Source organism: Phyllobates terribilis, unplaced genomic scaffold (assembly GCF_046119375.1).
Source record: "Phyllobates terribilis strain yellow unplaced genomic scaffold, ASM4611937v1 Scaffold_7__3_contigs__length_470593459, whole genome shotgun sequence".
Lineage (NCBI taxonomy): Eukaryota > Metazoa > Chordata > Amphibia > Anura > Dendrobatidae > Phyllobates > Phyllobates terribilis.
Window position 1 is genome coordinate 286,171,377 of NW_027362767.1, and position 18,328 is coordinate 286,189,704.

Below are 18,328 nucleotides of genomic sequence, written 5' to 3' on the forward strand. Positions count from 1 at the left end.
TCACACTGGTAGCTCCCCCTTTCATTTATAATAAGCTCCGGAGACTGATTCTTAGGGAGATCAGTGTCCGTCTCATAGATCTTAACAGCTCATTTACATATTTAGAAAAACATTGATTTCTCTGGAATAAGATATCGGATCGCAGATATCAAGGTATCATTTTATTCAACTCTCTATGGCCTCTGTGTCAATACAGATTACCTTTAAATAGCTGGCATCAGATTCAAGTGGAGTTCACCTCCTGAGTCTCCTAAACACACAGTCACCCCTGTGCAAGATCTACAGTTACTGTATGTCCATATGTTCTAGTGGGTTAACACTAGTGACGGGCTAGCACTAAAATGCTCGAGTGCTTGATGCTCGGGTCGAGCAAATTGGAATGCTCGGGTGCTCGACCTGAGCAATGAGCCCAATGTAAGTCTATGGGAAACTCGAGCATTTTTCAAGCGGCTCTCCCCGGTGGTCTGCAGAGGGCCTAAAAATTGCCCAAATCCATGGGAACAGTGCTCAAATGACACTGGAACAGCATGGGGAAGACCCCTGGAAGCATTTCTGACTCCCAGGTCAGTGCTGTCAACAACGTTGTCAGAGGTATTATGCCACTTTTACGGACTCACAATAAAACATACAAAAATGAAACTAAAATGGATTTTCATGGGAAATATGTTAAGGAACATCCTTCCCAGGGTAATGACTTGAATATAAGGCAAAATAAATATACAAAAACAAAAATACTCCTCCACACCTTGTACTATGTTCACACGTTGCGTTTTTGATACGTTTTTGCACTTTTGCATTGCTTTCAACCAAGACAAATGCATTCACTGGGAAATGTCACTTTAACATTTTACAACCTTATCTGGCCATGTGGTGCGTGACACATCATCAGGCCCATCCTGTTTCATTTATGAAGGAGGGACTCTGAAAGTCATAAAGCCTATTTTTATAGGGTCATCAGGCAGCCCTTACTATTTTTAAAGGGCCAGCCGTCGACCCTCGCTATTCTTAGAGAGCCATCAGCCGGCTATGCTTTGTTGTTCCCATTATTAATGAGTGGGTCTCCTATACTGCTATTGCAGTGAATGCAAAAGCTGCCAAAAATTTGGAGGAACTACAATGCCCATTGGAAGAGACGTAGAGGTCGGAGATCTTCCTAAAAACAATGTCCCCATTATTAGGAAGTGGGTTTCCCATACTGTTTGCCTATGCAGTGAAGCAACGGCTGCCAAAAATTTGGAGGAACTCCAATGCCACTTGCAAGAGACATAGAGGTCAGAGAGCCTCCTAAAAACAATGTTCCCATTATTAGAAAGTGGGTCTCCATAGTGTTTGCCTATGCAGTGAAGTAAGGGCTACCAAAAATTTGGAGGAACTCCAATGCCCCTTGCAAGCGATGTAGAGGTCAGAGAGCCTCCTAAAAACAATGTTCCCATTATTAGGAAGTGGGTCTACCATAGTGTTTGCCTATGCAGTGAAGCAGCGGCTTCCAAAAATTTGGAGAAATTCCAATGCCCCTTGCAAGACACGTAGAGGAAGTGATATGGTAGATATGGTGGTGAATGATATGGTGGTGGAGAATGAGGAGAAGGAGGAAGACAAGAGCAACTAGATAAAATCAGGAAGCATATACCCATGTGTAGGCGTGAAGAGGTGCATGGGAATAGACCTCCCAAAAAAAGACACTGGATTTGAGTTTATGTTACGCTGCTATCATTCGGTGGTGTTGAGAAGTCTGGCCCAATCCAGCCCTTGTTCATTTTTATAACAGTCAGCCTGTCAGCATTTTCAGTTGACAGGCGGATGCGCTTATCAGTTATAATTCCACCAGCGGCACTAAAAACCCGCTCTGACAAAACGCTAGTGGCAGGGCAGGCCAGGACCTCCCAGGCATAGAGAGCCAGTTCATGCCACCTGTCCAGCTTGGATACCCAATAATTATAAGGCACAGAGCAATCACAGAGGATGTTTGTACGGTCGGCAAGGTACTCCCTCAGCATCTTCCCAAACTTTGCACTCCTTGTGAGAGTACCCCGCACCTCAGGGCCTGTGCGATGGGAGGGTCTGAGAAAACTGTCCCAGAACTTTGACAGAGTTCCCCTGCCTCTGCTGGATTGGAGTTGTGTCTCTGTCGCCTGTACTCCTTGGCTATCCAACGAACTGTGACCTCTGCCGCCAGCGTTTTCAGATGGAAAATTTTTAAGAATTCCGCAACAAGGGCCTTCTGGTACTGCCCCATTTTAGTAGACCTGTCCGCCTCGGGAATAAAAGATATAAAGTTCTCCTTGTAGCGTGGGACTAGAAGTGTCACCAACCAGTAATGACTGTCATCCAAAATTTGGACAACGCAAGGGTCACAGGAAAGGCAGCGTAACATAAACTCAGCCATTCGTGACAGACTGCTAACAGGCAAGACTTCCATGTCCTCACAAAGAGGACAACTGACCATGCTCTCCTCCTTCTCTTCCCTCTCCTCAGGCTATCCACGCTGAAGAGACGATATGACAGTTGTGCAGGTAGTACCATCTATAGCGCATGAAACTAGCTCCTCCTCCTCCTCTTCCTCATTGTCACTGAATCCACATTGGGATGAGATGAGGCTGGGCTGTGTGTAATCACCCTGTATGGTTCCTTGCTCCATCTCATCGTGCTCCGCCTGCAATGCATCCTCTTTGAATGTGAGCAGAGAGCTTTTCAGAAGACAGAGAAGTGGGATGGTGACGCTAACTATGCTGTCATCGCCACTCACCATCTTGGTGGAGTCCTCAAAGTTTTGGAGAATGGTACATATGTCTGAAATCCATGTCCACTCCTGAGGTCTTATGTGTGGAGTCTGAACTGAATACCGATGGCCTTGTTGATGCTGGTAGTCAACAACTGCCCTTTTCTACTCACAAATGCTTCACCAACATCTGCAATGTAGAGTTCCAACGCATGGGGACATCACACACTAGTCGGTGAGCCGGAAGCTGCAAACACTGCTGAAACACGGCAAGGGCGGCGGAAGCTGAAGGTGAATTTCTAAAATGGGGACACAGACGGCGTACTTTGAGAAGCAGATCCGGAAGCTCCGGGTAAGTTTTGAGAAACCGCTGAACCACGAGGTTAAGCACATGGGCCAGGCATGGTACATGTGTGAGCTCACCTTGCCTCAGAGCCGCCATCAGGTTCCGGCCATTGTCACACACAACCATGCCTGGCTGTAGGTTCAGCGGTGTCAGCCACAGATCTGCCTGCTATTTCAGAGCTGTCCACAACTCTACAGCGTTGTGTGGTTTGTCACCTAAGCATATTAGCTTCAGCACAGCCTGTTGCCGCTTGGCTGAGGCAGTGCTGCATTGCTTCCAGCTTGCGACTGATGTGGTCATTTTGAAGATGGATGCTGAAGAGGAGGTGCAGGAGGTGTAGAATGTGGTGGCAACCCTGATTGACCCAGGGCCCGCAATCCTCGGCGTCAGGCGGACGTGTTCCATCCCAAGGACCAACTGGGTCCCGGCTTCCACTATGTTAACCCAGTGTGCCGTCAGCGAGATGTACCGCCCCTGTCCACAAGCACTTTTCCACGTGTCCGTGGTTAGGTGGATTTCCCAGTAACTGCATTGTTGAGGGCACGGCTAATGTTGTGGGACACGTGCTCGTGTAAAGCGGTAACCACACACCGGGAGAAATAGTGGCGGCTGGGGACCGAGTACCGAGGGTTGGCTGCGGCCATCAGGTTGTGGAAAGCTTCAGTCTCCATGAGCCTAAAATGCAACATTTCGAGCGAAAGCAGTCGCGAAATGTGGGAATTTAGTAGTGTGGCCTATAGGGAGTTGGCTGCGTATTTGCATTTGCTTTCCAAGGACTGGGTTAGGGACAACTGAACTCTGTGCTGTGACGTGGACGTGCTTGCTGATGGTGCTAGTTGAGAGTGTGCAACGACATGTGCAAGGCAGGAAGCATCTTAACATGGACAGAAGATTAGCTTGCACGCACAACAGCTGAAGAAGCAGTCGCGCCACCAGCAGACACTGTTCCTGGACCCTGGGGTTCGGCCCACTTAGTCGGGTGCTTTGCTGCCATGTGCCTGATCATGCTGGTAGTGGTCAGGCTGGTAGTTTTGCTACCCCTGCTGATGCTGGCCTGGCAGGTGGTGAAAATGGCCTTTTTGGAGTTATCAGCAGAGTCTTTAAAAAACAACCAGACTCGGGAAGACCTAACAGTTGTACTGGCAATTTCCGTCGTGTTGATGTTACGTGGAACAGTTATCCGCCTTCTGTCTGCGGCCACCACACTGCTTCTACTTGTCTGTTGTGGTGATATGCCTCCCTCCCCCTGTGTGCTGCTGTCCTCGCTCATAATGTCCCCCTGCCAGATTGGGTCAGTTACTATAGCATCCACCACCTCATCTTCCACTTCTGCACCCTGGTACTCCTCCTCACTTTCTGGCAATTGTGTCTCATCATCGTCCATTTCTTGTAACACTTTCCCACTGTCGCCTTCGTGTGACGGTGGCTGCTGAAATATTTGGGTATCCCTACATGCGATCTCCTCTTGCCCCGCATCAAGGGGACCGGGCAAGAGGCCCGAATCTATAAATGGAATAGTGAACAGCTCTTCGGAGTGTCCAAGTGTGGGATCAGTTGTCTCCGGGCACTCGGCATGGTGGGAGGAAGGAGGATCAGGGTGAGGAATATGCTGTCCAGACTTAATGCTACTGAGACTTAACCATGTGGAAGACAGGGTTGTGGTGGTGGCTAAGTGACTGGAAGCATTATCTGCTATCCAACCAATAACCTATTCACACTGCTCTGTGTTCAATAGCGGTGTTCTGTGGTCCCCTATTAATTGGGACAGGAAGGTCGAGTGAAAAGATGTGGGAGTTTGTTGTGGCACAATTTCAGCTAGCCCACGGCCTCGGCCTCGTCCTCTGCATGCACCATCATCACCATCACATCCACTTTCCCATCCCTTGCCATGCGTCTTGCTCATTTTAAATGGAGGACAATATTTTCCACGTTCACTACAAATGGATGGATTTGAACCTCAGTGATATGTGATACGTGTGACGGAAAACCACAGTTTTAAATAGCTAGCCTGTAGGTAACTATTTTTAACAGCGACCTCGTGTCAATAACTTCACTGACACACTGCAACAAAATTTCAATGGAGGCTAGAAAAGGCAGAATTTTCAGCGCACTTATATGTGATCCGTGTGACGGACAAACCACAGTTTTAAATAGCTGGCCTGTATGGTAACTGTTTTTAACAGCGACCTTGTGTCAATAACTTCATTGACACACTACAACAAAATTTCAATGGAGGCCAGAAATGGCAGAATTTTCAGTGCACTTATATGTGATCCGTGTAACGGAAAAACCACAGTTTTAAATAGCTGGTCTGTAGGTAACTATTTTTAACAGCGCCGACCTCGTGTCAATAAGTTCATTGACACTGCAACAAAATTTCAATGGAGACCAGAAATGGCAGAATTTTCAGTGCACTTTTATGTGATCCGTGTGATGGACAAACCACAGTTTTAAATAGCTGGCCTGTAGGTAACTATTTGTAACAGCGAACTGGTGTCAATAACTTTACTAACACACTGCAAGAAAATTTCAATGAAAGCCAGAAATGGCAGAATTTTCAGCGCACTTATATGTGATCCGTGTGACTGACAAATCAGTTTTAAATAGATGGATTTTTAGCGCTGTAATATGAAAAGGATCTGGCTGTATTCTGCAGTGCCAACTAGCAAATGGAGTACAAAAACAGTGTTCTCTGGATTTCTTTTTAAGCAAATAATCAGGATAAAGATCCCAAAAAAAATTATTCCTGGCCCCTGATACCTGGGGCTATTTCTGCAAATATTTGTAAAAGCACAAGCAGCAGACAGAACTGGAATGGACCCTCTTGCTATATGCACTGCAGTCTGCTATATACCCTGCCTGCCTGCCTAGCACTGATACCTATGCAGCTGGATTAGTCCTCAGAAGAAATATTAGTTGAGATGGATATGTGAATAATACAGTATATCATGGTATACCTACACTAACTAGAAACAAGCAAATCTCTCCCTGATGCAGCTGCACCTCTCCCTACACTGCCTGATTCCGTAGTAGACTGTGACGAGCATGGCGGCGCCAGGTCTTATATAGACCTGATGACACTGTGCAGCCAGCCAATCACTGTAATGCCACAACCAACATGGCTGTGGCATTACAGTGTGTGGCAGACAATCCCTGCATGTTCACTGGTGCTCTAAAGAGCACCAAATATGCAGGGAGGGGACCCGAGCTCCCGCCGAGCAACCCTGGAAATACTCGGCGAGCAGTGAGATGCTCGAGAGAGCACCGAGCACTAGCGAGCATGCTCGCTCATCACTAGTTAACACCAAAGTTTTTTTATTGCAGCGCTGGAATGGTGCTGCTAATCTAAGATCCCTGTCCCTAGTATTGTACTTACCAGCCGCCATTTTCATCTGATATTAATGCCGTTCCGGTCGGTCTCCAGTAGTTTGTGACCTGCCGGATTGCTCCAGTGTTTGCTGGGTGATCTTAAAGTCGCTGCCCTGTATAAGTCTTTGAGAGCCAGAATGAACCAAGAACGAGGCTCTCCTAGACTTGCATTGAGAGCTTGTGATTGTAACCTCTGACTTCTGGCTACTCAGAAATTGTGATCACAAGATGATGGCCCGGGACTGGAAGACCTGAAGACAGTGGCTAATAAGTATAATACTAGGGTCAGGTAACTTAGATTAGTAGCACCACTCCAGCACTGAAAAAAAAAACACTGGAGTGGTGCTTTAACCCCTTTCCGACCATGTCAGTAATAGTACGTAGCTGTGCCCTGGGACTTATGGACCAGCTATGTATTATTACGCGGGCTGCGATTGCGCCCGCACACAAGTGGTGCGGGGCGATCGCGGTCGGGTGTTAGCTGATTGTCACAGCTGACACCCGGTGCTATGTGCTGGGAGCAGTCACGCACCGCTCCCGGCACATTAACCCCCGCAATGCTGCGATCGAAGTCGATGGCAGCATTGCGGTGGCAAGGGGGGAGGTGATCGGTAAACTCACCTCTCCTGCCGGCGTCCAGCGAAGTCTGCGGCGGCTTCCGGATGTCGCCATGACGACCCGATGTCGTCATGACAACATCCGGGTCACCAGGAGGCAGGACGTTACTTTGGTAATGCTCAGTGCGCGACCAAAGTAATGTTTCCCTGTGTGCAGCGCTGACAGGCTGCATGACTAAGGGAGCTGCTGCTCTCTATGCCATGCAGCCGATCACGCTGCAAAAAGTGAAAGTTCCATAGTGGGACAATGTGTAAAAGTAAAAAAAAAAGTAGAAAAGTGAAAAGAAATTTTTAAAAAAATTGTAAAAATATATAAAAAAAAGAAAAAAATAATCCCCAAAAAATAAAAATATATTGAGCCCATAATATTTTTTTATTATGAAAAAAAAAAATAAACCAATAAAAGTACACATATTTGGTATCGCCGCGTCCAGAATGACCTGACCTATAAAACTGTCCCACGAGTTAACCCCTTTAATGAACACGGTAAAAAATAAAAATAAAAAACGAAGCAAAAAACAATGCTTTATCATCATACCCCCAAACAAAAAATGGAATAACACGATCAAAAAGACGAATGTAAATAAAAATGGTACCGCTAAAAACATCATCTTGTCCCGCAAAAAACAAGCCACCACACAGCTCCATTGTCCGGAAAAAGAAAAGTTATAGCTCTCAGAATAAAGCGATACAAAAAAAATATTTTTTCTAGAAAATCGTTTTTATTGTGTAAAAGCGGCAAAACATAAAAAAACTATATAAATGCGGTACCGCTGTAAATGCACTGACCCGAAGAATAATGCTGCATTATCAATTTTACCACACGCGGAACGGCATAAAAAAACGCAAAAAAACGATTCCGGAATTGTTGGTTTTTGTTTATTCTGCCTTCCAAAAATCAGAATAGAAAGTGATCAAAAAATGTCACGTGCCCGAAAATGGTACCAATAAAAACGTCAACTTGTCCCGCAAAAAACAAGCCATAAAATGACTCTGTCGGCCAAAATATGGAAAAATTATAGCTCTCAAAATATGGTGATGCAAACACTAGTCTTTGCAAAAAAAGCGTCTTTTAGTGTGTGACAGCTGTCAGTCATAAAAACCCGATATGAATCTGGTATTGCTGTAATCACACCGACCAGAAGAATAAAGTAGTCTAATCACTTATACCACACGAGGAATGGTGTAAAAAAATAAACTCTAGGGTTACGGTTGTGCTAGGGTTACGGTTGTGCTACGGTTAAGGTTGGGCTAGGGTTAGGGTTGGGGTTGTATTAGGGTTGGGGCTAGGGTTGAGGTTTTTTCAAAAGTAAGGAAAAGAAAAATGATGACAATATGGCGACCAGTGTTGAGCGCAAGTGCTCGCTACTTGAGTTTGCATCGGGTACTCGGGTATGCACTGAGTATCGCGGGTGCTCGAGTGACATGCTTGAGTCTCTGCCCCATATGCTTCGCGACCACAAAGAACGTTGCTGGGATCGCCTGCCATGCACAAGCGATCCCCGCATGTTTTTTTTGGGTGTCTAACAACCATGAAACATGCGGGGCGGGGACTCGAGCATGTCATTCGAGCACCCGCGATACTTGGTGCATACCCGAGTACCCGATGCAAACTCAAGTAGCGAGCACTTGCGCTCAAGACTAATGACAACTTATTCAATATGATGACCTAATGTTATCAAATTCTGTTGTACCTTTGGGTTCAAAATGTACACTATACCCCTTGATAAAATTCTTGAGGGGTCTAGTTTCCAAAATGGGGTCACTTGTGGGGGCTTTCCACTATTTCGGCACATCAGGGGCTCCCGAAATGCGACATGGCATCCGCTCTTGATTCCAGGCAATTTTGCGTTCAAGTCACACAGTGCTCCTTCCCTTCTGAACCCTGACGTGCGCCCAAACAGTGTATTTTCCCCACACATGGGGTATTGGCGTACTCAGGAGAAATTGCACAACAGTTTTTACATTCCATTTTCTCCTCTTACCCTTGTGAAACTAAAAAAATTGGGGCAAAAAGATCATTTTTGTGGAAAAAGTTAGATTTTTTTATTTTCACGGCTTCATGTTCTAAACTTCTGTGAAGCACCTGGGGGTTAAGGGTGCTCACCACACATCAAGATAAGCTCCCTCAGGGGTCTAGTTTCCAAACTGGTGTCAGTTGTGGGGGTTTTCCACTGTTTAGGCACATCATGGCCACATCTGCTAATTATTCAAGCAAATTTTACATTTAAAAAGTCAAATGGCGCTCCTTTCCTTCCGAACCCTGCCGTGCGCCCAAACAGTGGTTTTCCACCACATATGGGGTATCGGCTTACTCAGGAGAGATTGCACAACAAGTTGCATGGTGCAATTTCTCCTGTTACCCTTATAAAAATGCAAAACTGGGGGCTGAAAAACATTTTTGTGGGAAAAATGTGAAAATATTATTTTCACGGCTCCATGTTATAAACTTCTGTGAAGCACCTGGGGGTTCAAGATGCTCACCACACATCTAGATAAGTTCCCTGAGGGGTCTAGTTTCCATAATGGTGTCACTTGTGCGGGGTTTCCACTGTTTAGGCACATCAGGGGCTCTCCAAACGCAACATGGCGTCCGCTAATTATTCAATCAAATTTTACATTCAAAAAGTCAAATGGCGCTCCTTCCCTTCCGAACCCTGCCATGCGCCCAAACAGTGGTTTTCCCCCACATATGGGGTATCAGCTTACTCAGGAGAGATTGCACAACAAGTTGGATGGTGCAATTTCTCCTGTTACCCTTATGAAAATGCAAAACTGGGGGCTGAAAAACATTTTTGTGGGAAAAAATGTGAAAATTTTATTTTCACGGCTCCATGTTATAAACTTGTGTGAAGCACCTGGGGGTTCAAGATGCTCACCACACATCTAGATAAGTTCCCTGAGGGGTCTAGTTTCCAAAATGGTGTCACTTGTGTGGGGTTTCTACTGTTTAGGCACATCAGGGGCTCTCCAAACGCAACATGGCGTCCGCTAATTATTCAAGCAAATTTTACATTCAAAAAGTCAAATGGCGCTCCTTCCGTTCTGAGCCCTGCTGTGCGCCCAAACAATGTTTTTTCCCCATGTATGGGGTATCTGCGTACTCAGGGGAAATTGCACAACAAACCTTGGGGTCCATTTTTTCCTGTTACCCCTGCAAAAATATAATATTGGGGTCTAAAGCAACATTTTTGTGAAAAAAGTTAAATGTTCATTTTTTTCTTCCCCATTCCAAAAATTCCTGTGAAGTACGTGAAGGGTTAATAAACTTCTTGAATGTGGTTTTGAGCACCTTGAGGGGTGCAGTTTTTAGAATGGTGTCACTTTTGGGTATTTTCTGTCATAAAGGCCCCTCAAAGTCACTTCAAATGTGATGTGGTCCCTAAAAAAATGGTTTTGTAAATTTTGTTGGAAAAATGAGAAATCGCTGATCAACTTTTAACCCTTATAGCGCACTAGTAAAAAAAAATTTGGGTTCCAAAATTGTGCTGATGTAAAGTAGACATGTGAGAAATGTTATTTATTAACTATTTTGTGTAACATATCTCTCTGATTTAATGGAATAAAATTCAAATTTTGAAAATTGTGAAATTTTCAAAATTTTCAGTAAATTTCCAATTTTTTCACAAATAAATGCAAGTGATATCGAAGAAATTTTACCACTAAAATGAAGTACAATATGTCACGAAAAAACAATCTCAGAATCAGCGGGATCCGTTAAAGCGTTTCAGAGTAATTACCTCATAAAATGACAGTGGTCAGAATTGTAAAAATTGCCCTGGTCATTAACGTGCAAACCACCCTCGGGGGTAAATGGGTTAAGCTTAATATTAGAAGTTTCCAAAATTATGCCCATTTCTCCACTTGATCTGCTCTGATGCTATTAGTTGAAGTTTTGTTCTGATTCAGTAAATTTCACCTGCCTTTTGGTCCCACAATAGGAGGAAGTGGCTAAATTGGAGTAGAAAGCAGGTATTATTAGCATTTATGTAGTGTGTATCGTGCATGCAGAGGGCAGGCAGTACAAGACACCTGTAAGATTTGGCTTCAGCCAATAGCTGCAGAGCAGAAACTGTTGTCATAAAGAAGTATATGGGTTTTGGCACTTCCTCTGTACAACACACGTCCATTTTATTGTTGCATGTGGTTTAAAAAGACCTGTAGTGTACATTCCATATTGGAAAATGGCAATTAAGAGTAGTGTTGAGCCACCCCCGTAGTGTTCGGGTTCGGTTCGGTTCGTCGAACACCGGGATGTTCGAGGAACTGTTCGTCGAACTGTTCGTCGAACACCTTAGAACACCGTCGAACACCGTTAAAACCAATGGCAGGCAAACAAAAACACATAGAAACACATAGAAAACACCTGCAAAGGTGTCCAAAAGCTGACAAACTGCTCAGAAGACACTCTGTTTAAAAAAGCCGGCCGGCAAATTCAGCAGCGGCATACACCGGTACCCGACAATTTAGACAAGAAGGAATAGAGCATCACACATAGATTAGATAGATAGAAACATGTCAGTCACACATATAAGAAGCACAGTGACAGTGTTGGTTACTGCACTTGTCATTTAGTGTAAAGGATTTATTTAAAAAAATAATAGTGTTTTCATGCACTGTCTCTTTAAAAAAGCCGGCCGGCAATTCAGCAGCGGTACCCGACAATTTAGAACAGAAAGATAGAGCATCACACATAGATTAGATAGATAGAAACATGTCAGTCACATATATATGAAGTACAGTGATAGTGTTGGTTACTGTACTTGTCATTTAGTATTAAAATAAAGGATTTATTATTAAAAAAATTGGCGTGGGGTTCCCCTTAATTTTAGGCTCTAGCGGAGGTTAAGCAGACGGCTGGGGCAGATGTTTGAAGACTGGGAAGGGGGTAATACCCACGGAGCTTCCCAGGCTACTAATATCAGCCCCCAGCTGAATACATAGCCTTTACTAGCTATTAAAATGGGGGACCCCCCAAAAAAATGACGTGGGGTCCCCCCTAATTTAATAGCTAGCAAAGGCTAGGCAGACAGCTGGGGGCTGATATTAATAGCCCAGGAAGGGAGCCATGAATATTGGCCCCCTCCCAGGCTAGAAACACCGGCCGTCAGCCGCCCCAGAAATGGCGCATTCATAGGATGCGCCAATTCTGGCACTTAGCCTCGCTCTTCCACGCTGCCCTGGTGCGGTGGCAGGGGGTAATAGGGCTGGGGTTGATGTCAGCTTATAATGCCAGCTGACATCAAGCCCAGGTTAGTAATGGAGAGGCGTCTATAAGACACCCCCATTACTAACCCCATAGTCAAAGTTAAAAGAAACACAAACACCCAGAATAAAGTCCTTTAATTGAAATAAAGACACAATCCTTTATTGTTCTAAATTAAACCATACTTACCGTCACGCCCATTCCAGCTGAAGCCAACGATCTCCTGCAATAAAAGAAAAATAATAAAGCAACCTCATCCTTACCTTTCCATGGTTCCCACGACAGCTTCAGCTCTGCTACATCGAGATGACAGGCTGGACCGCAGCAGAACGCCGCCATCCAGCCTGTCATCCCGCAGACACTGAGAAGCGCAGGCTTGCTTGCGCTGCTCAGCGTCTCTCTGTGACGACATCCAGATGAGCCGAGTTCATGTCCAATGAACTCGGCTCACCTCATGCACGTCACTGACAGCGTGGGAAAATTCTCACGCTGAAGCGCTGATTGCAGGAGAATTTTCCCACGCTGTCAGTGACGTGCAGGAGGTGAGCTGAGTTCATTGGACATGAGCTCACCTCATGCACATCACTGACAGCGTGGGAGAATTCTCCTGCACTCAGCACTTCAGCGTGAGAATTTTCCCACGCTGTCAGTGACATGCATGAGGTGAGCCGAGTTCATTGGACATGACCTCGGCTCATCTGGATGCCGTCACAGCGAGACAGTGAGGAGCGCAAGCATGCCTGCGCTTCTCAGTGTCTGCGGGATGACAGACTGGATGGCAGCGTTCTGCTGCGGTCCAGCCAGTCATCTCGATGTAGCAGAGCTGAAGCTGTCGTGGGAACCATGGAAAGGTAAGGATGAGGTTGGTTTATTATTTTTCTTTTATTGCAGGAGATCGTTGGCTTCAGCTGGCATGGGTGTGATGGTAAGTATGGTTTAATTTAGAACAATAAAGAATTGTGTCTTTATTTCAATTAAAGGACTTTATTCTGGGTGTTGTGTTTTTTTTAAATACTTTACTAGAAATTCATGGCGGTCATGTCTAATACTGGCGTGACCCCATGAATTTTGGGCTTGGGGCCAGCTGATAATACCAAGCTGGCCCTAACCCCTTTATTACCCAGTGAGCCACCGCACCAGGGCCCTGGATGAGTTGGGTACAGCGCCAGAAGATGGCGCTTCTATGAACGCGCCATTTTCCGGGGTGGCTGCGGACTGCAATTTGTAGCGGGGGGGGGCCCAGAAAGCTTGGGCCTCCCTGCGCTGCAGATTCCAGTCCCCAGCTGCCTAGTTGTACCTGGCTGGACACAAAAATAGGGCGAAGCCCCACGTACTTTTTTTTTAATTATTTCATGAAATTCATGAAATAATTAAGAAAAAAAGGCCTTCCCTATATTGTTGTGTCCGGCCAGGTACAAATAGGCAGCTGGTGGTTGGGGGCAGCCCGTTCCTGCCTGCTGTACCTGGCTGGACACAAATATAGTGCGAAGCCCCACTTCAATTTTTTTTAATTATTTCATGAAATTCATGAAATAATTAAGAAAAAAAGGGCTTCCCTATATTGTTGTGTCCGGCCAGGTACAAATAGGCAGCTGGTGGATGGGGGCAGCCCGTTCCTGCCTGCTGTACCTGGCTGGACACAAATATAGTGCGAAGCCCCACTTCAATTTTTTTAAATTATTTCAGGAAATTCATGAAATAATTTAAAAAAAATTGACGTGGGGCTTCGCACTATATTTGTGTCCAGCCAGGTACAGCAGGCAGGAACGGGCTGCCCCCAACCACCAGCTGCCTATTTGTACCTGGCCGGACACAACAATATAGGGAAGCCCTTTTTTTCTTAATTATTTCATGAAATAATTTAAAGAAAATTGACGTGGGGCTTCGCCCTGTTTTTGTGTCCAGCCAGGTACAACTAGGCAGCTGGGGGCTGGAATCCGCAGCGCAGGGAGGCCCAAGCTTTCCGGGCCACCCCCGCTGCAAATTGCAGTCCGCAGCCACCCCGGAAAATGGCGCGTTCATAGAAGCGCCATCTTCTGGCGCTGTACCCAACTCATCCAGGGCCCTGATGCGGTGGCTCACTGGGTAATAAAGGGGTTAGGGCCAGCTTGGCATTATCAGCTGGCCCTAAGCCCGAAATTCATGGGGTCACGCCAATATTAGACATGACCACCATGAATTTCTAGTAAAGTATTTAAAAAAAACACAACACCCAGAAAAAAGTCCTTTAATTGAAATAAACACACAATTCTTTATTGTTCTAAATTAAACCATACTTACCGTCACGCCCATTCCAGCTGAAGCCAACGATCTCCTGAAATAAAAGAAAAATAATAAAGCAACATCATCCTTACCTTTCCATGGTTCCCATGACAGCTTCAGCTCTGCTACATCGAGATGACAGGCTGGACCGCAGCAGAACGCTGCCATCCAGCCTGTCATCCCGCAGACACTGAGAAGCGCAGGCTTGCTTGCGCTCCACAGTGTCTCTCTGTGAGGGCATCCAGATGAGCCGAGTTAATGTCCAATGAACTCGGCTCACCTCATGCACGTCACTGACAGCGTGGGAAAATTCTCCTGCACTCAGCGCTTCAGCGTGGGAGAATTCTCACACTGAAGCGCTGAGTGCAGGAGAATTCTCCCACGCTGTCAGTGACGTGCAGGAGGTGAGCTGAGTTCATTGGACATGAGCTCACCTTATGCACGTCACTGACAGCGTGGGAAAATTCTCCTGCACTCACCGCTTCAGCGTGAGAATTTTCCCACGCTGTCAGTGACGTGCATGAGGTGAGCCGAGTTCATTGGACATGAACTCGGCTCATCTGGATGTCGTCACAGAGAGACGCTGAGCAGCGCAAGCAAGCCTGCGCTTCTCAGTGTCTGCGGGATGAGAGGCTGGATGGCAGCGTTCTGCTGCGGTCCTGCCTGTCATCTCGATGTAGCAGAGCTGAAGCTGTCGTGGGATCCATGGAAAGGTAAGGATGAGGTTGCTTTATTATTTTTCTTTTATTGCAGGAGATCGTTGGCTTCAGCTGGAATGGGCGTGACGGTAAGTATGGTTTAATTTAGAACAATAAAGGATTGTGTCTTTATTTCAATTAAAGGACTTTATTCTGGGTGTTTGTGTTTTTTTTAACTTTGATTATGGGGTTAGTAATGGGGGTGTCTTATAGACGCCTCTCCATTACTAACCTGGGCTTGATGTCAGCTGGCATTATAAGCTGACATCAACCCCAACCCTATTACCCCCTGCCACCGCACCAGGGCAGCGTGGAAGAGCGAGGCTAAGTGCCAGAATTGGCGCATCCTATGAATGCGCCATTTCTGGGGCGGCTGACGGCTGGTGTTTCTAGCCTGGGAGGGGGCCAATATTCATGGCTCCCTTCCTGGGCTATTAATATCAGCCCCCAGCTGTCTGCCTAGCCTTTGCTAGCTATTAAATTAGGGGGGACCCCACGTCATTTTTTTGGGGGGGTCCCCCATTTTAATAGCTAGTAAAGGCTATGTATTCAGCTGGGGGCTGATATTAGTAGCCTGGGAAGCTCCGTGGGTATTACCCCCTTCCCAGGCTTCAAACATCTGCCCCAGCCGTCTGCTTAACCTCCGCTAGAGCCTAAAATTAAGGGGAACCCCACGCCAATTTTTTTAATAATAAATCCTTTGTTTTAATACTAAATGACAAGTACAGTAACCAACACTATCACTGTACTTCATATATATGTGACTGACATGTTTCTATCTATCTAATCTTTGTGTGAAGCTCTATTCTGTCTGTTATAAATTGTCGGGTACCGCTGCTGAATTGCCGGCCGGCTTTTTTAAAGAGACGGTGCATGAAAACACTATTATTTTTTTTGATAAATCCTTTACGCTAAATGACAAGTACAGTAAGCAGCACTGTCACTGTACTTCGTATATATGTGGCTGACATGTTTATATCTATCTAATCTATGTGTGAAGCTCTATTCTTTCGGTTCTAAATTGTCGGGTACAGGTGTATGCCGCTGCTGAATTGCCGGCTTTTCATGTTTCACTGTTGGCACTGTTCCCATCGATTTGGGCAATCACTGTAATGCCACAACCACCATGGCTGTGGCATTACAGTGAGTGGCAGACAATCCCTGCATGATTGGTGCTCTAAATAGCGCCAGACATGCAGGACACGCTTTTGGTGCACGAACAGTTATCGAACATAACCTCGAACAGCCGAATTTTTTGCAAATCGTTCGGGTTCGTCGAACAACTCGAACACCGCCCAAAACAGCTCGAATTTGAGATTGGCGAACAGTTCTAGTCGAACACCGCTCATCTCTAATTAAGAGAACAAAGAAGAAGAATGAATGACTCTAATAAGCTGCATGACGCTAGAGCAGTGTTTCCTAAACTCCAGTCCTCACGGCCCCAACACGTCATGTTTTCAGAATTTCCTTAGTATTGCACAGATGACGGAGTTATTGCATTATCAAGGCATTAGAAATTGCCAGAGGTCACCTGTGCAATACTAAGAAAGTCCTGAAAACATGATCTGTTGGGGGCCGTGAGCATAGGCGGATTATAATGAGGGCAATCCGGGCTACCGCCCGGGGCCCCGAGCCTGCAGGGAACCAGCGGCTCCGGGCGAGGTGTCTAATGCCGGATTGCCCTCATTATATGTGCGGGCCGCCGCGGCACATACCGGTAGCAGTGGCGGGAGGAGGGGCCCCGGACCACTCCCCCAGCAGCGGCGCACGGCCGCTACTTCTTCATCAGCCGGGCCAGCACTGCAGCAGTTAACTTCCCTGTGCTGGCCTGGCCGCGTCACTGCTAGGAGACACGGCCCTGTGCGCGGCCGTGTCTCCTAGCTGTGACGTCACGCAGTGAGCGCCCGGCCTGCACTGCTGCAACGGAGAAGTCAGAGCAGGCAGGAGGAATGGAGCCAGGGGATGGTGAGTCTGTGTGTGTGTGTGTATGTGTGTGTGTATGTGTGTGTATGTGTATGTGTGTGTGTGTGTGTGCAGGCATTGTGTGATGTCTGTTTATATGTATTTTTGTGTTTCAAATGTGTTTATGCGTATATGTATAGGTCTGTATATGTTTGTGTGTGTGCGTGACTGCGTGCGGCCTCCTGCTGAGTATAGTTGGCGCTGTGCGGCCTCCTGCTGTCTCTGGGGGGGCGCCGTGTTGCCTCCCACTATGTATAGATGGCGCCGTGCGGCCTCCCGCTGTGTATAGATGGCGCCGTGCGGCCCCCTGCTGTGTATAGATGGCGCTGTGCGGCCCTCTGCTGTGTATAGATGGCTCCATGCGGCCCCCTGCTGTGTATAGATGGTGCCGTGCGGCCCCTGCTGTGTATAGATGGTGCCGTGCGGCCCCCTGCTGTGTATAGATGGCGCCGAGCGGCCTCCTGCTGTGTATAGATGGCTACGTACGGCCTCCTGCTGTGTATAGATGGCACCGTGCGGCCTCCTGCTGTGTATAGATGGCGCCGTGCGGCCTCCTGCTCTGTATAGATGGTGCCGTGCGGCCCCCTGCTGTGTATAGATGGCATCGTGCGGCCCCCTGCTGTGTATAGATGGCGCCATGCGGCCCCCTGCTGTGTATAGATGGCGCCGTGCGGCCTCCTGCTGTGTATAGATGGCGCCATGCAGCCTCCTGCTGTGTAGATGGCGTCGTGCGGCCTCCTGCTGTGTATAGATGGCTACGTGCGGCCTCCTGCTGTGTATAGATGTCGCCGTGTGGCCTCCTGCTGTGTATAGATGACTACGTGCGGCCTCCTGCTGTGTATAGATGGCTACGTGCGGCCTCCCGCTGTGTATAGATGGCACCGTGCAGCCTCCCGCTGTATATAGATGGCTACATGTGCTCAATATTGAGTCATACAATTAATGTAAGACTATGTGCCCACGATACAGAAATGTTCCGGCTTTTTTTTTAGCGTTTCTGCATCTCCCTGGCAGAAAAAACGCATGCGGATTGTACATGTGGATTGTACATGCGGATTTTACATGCGGATTGTACATGCGTTTTCCTGCCAGGGACATGCGGATGTGAAGCGTTCTTCACTTGCATTTCCGCATGCGGGTTGACAAGTG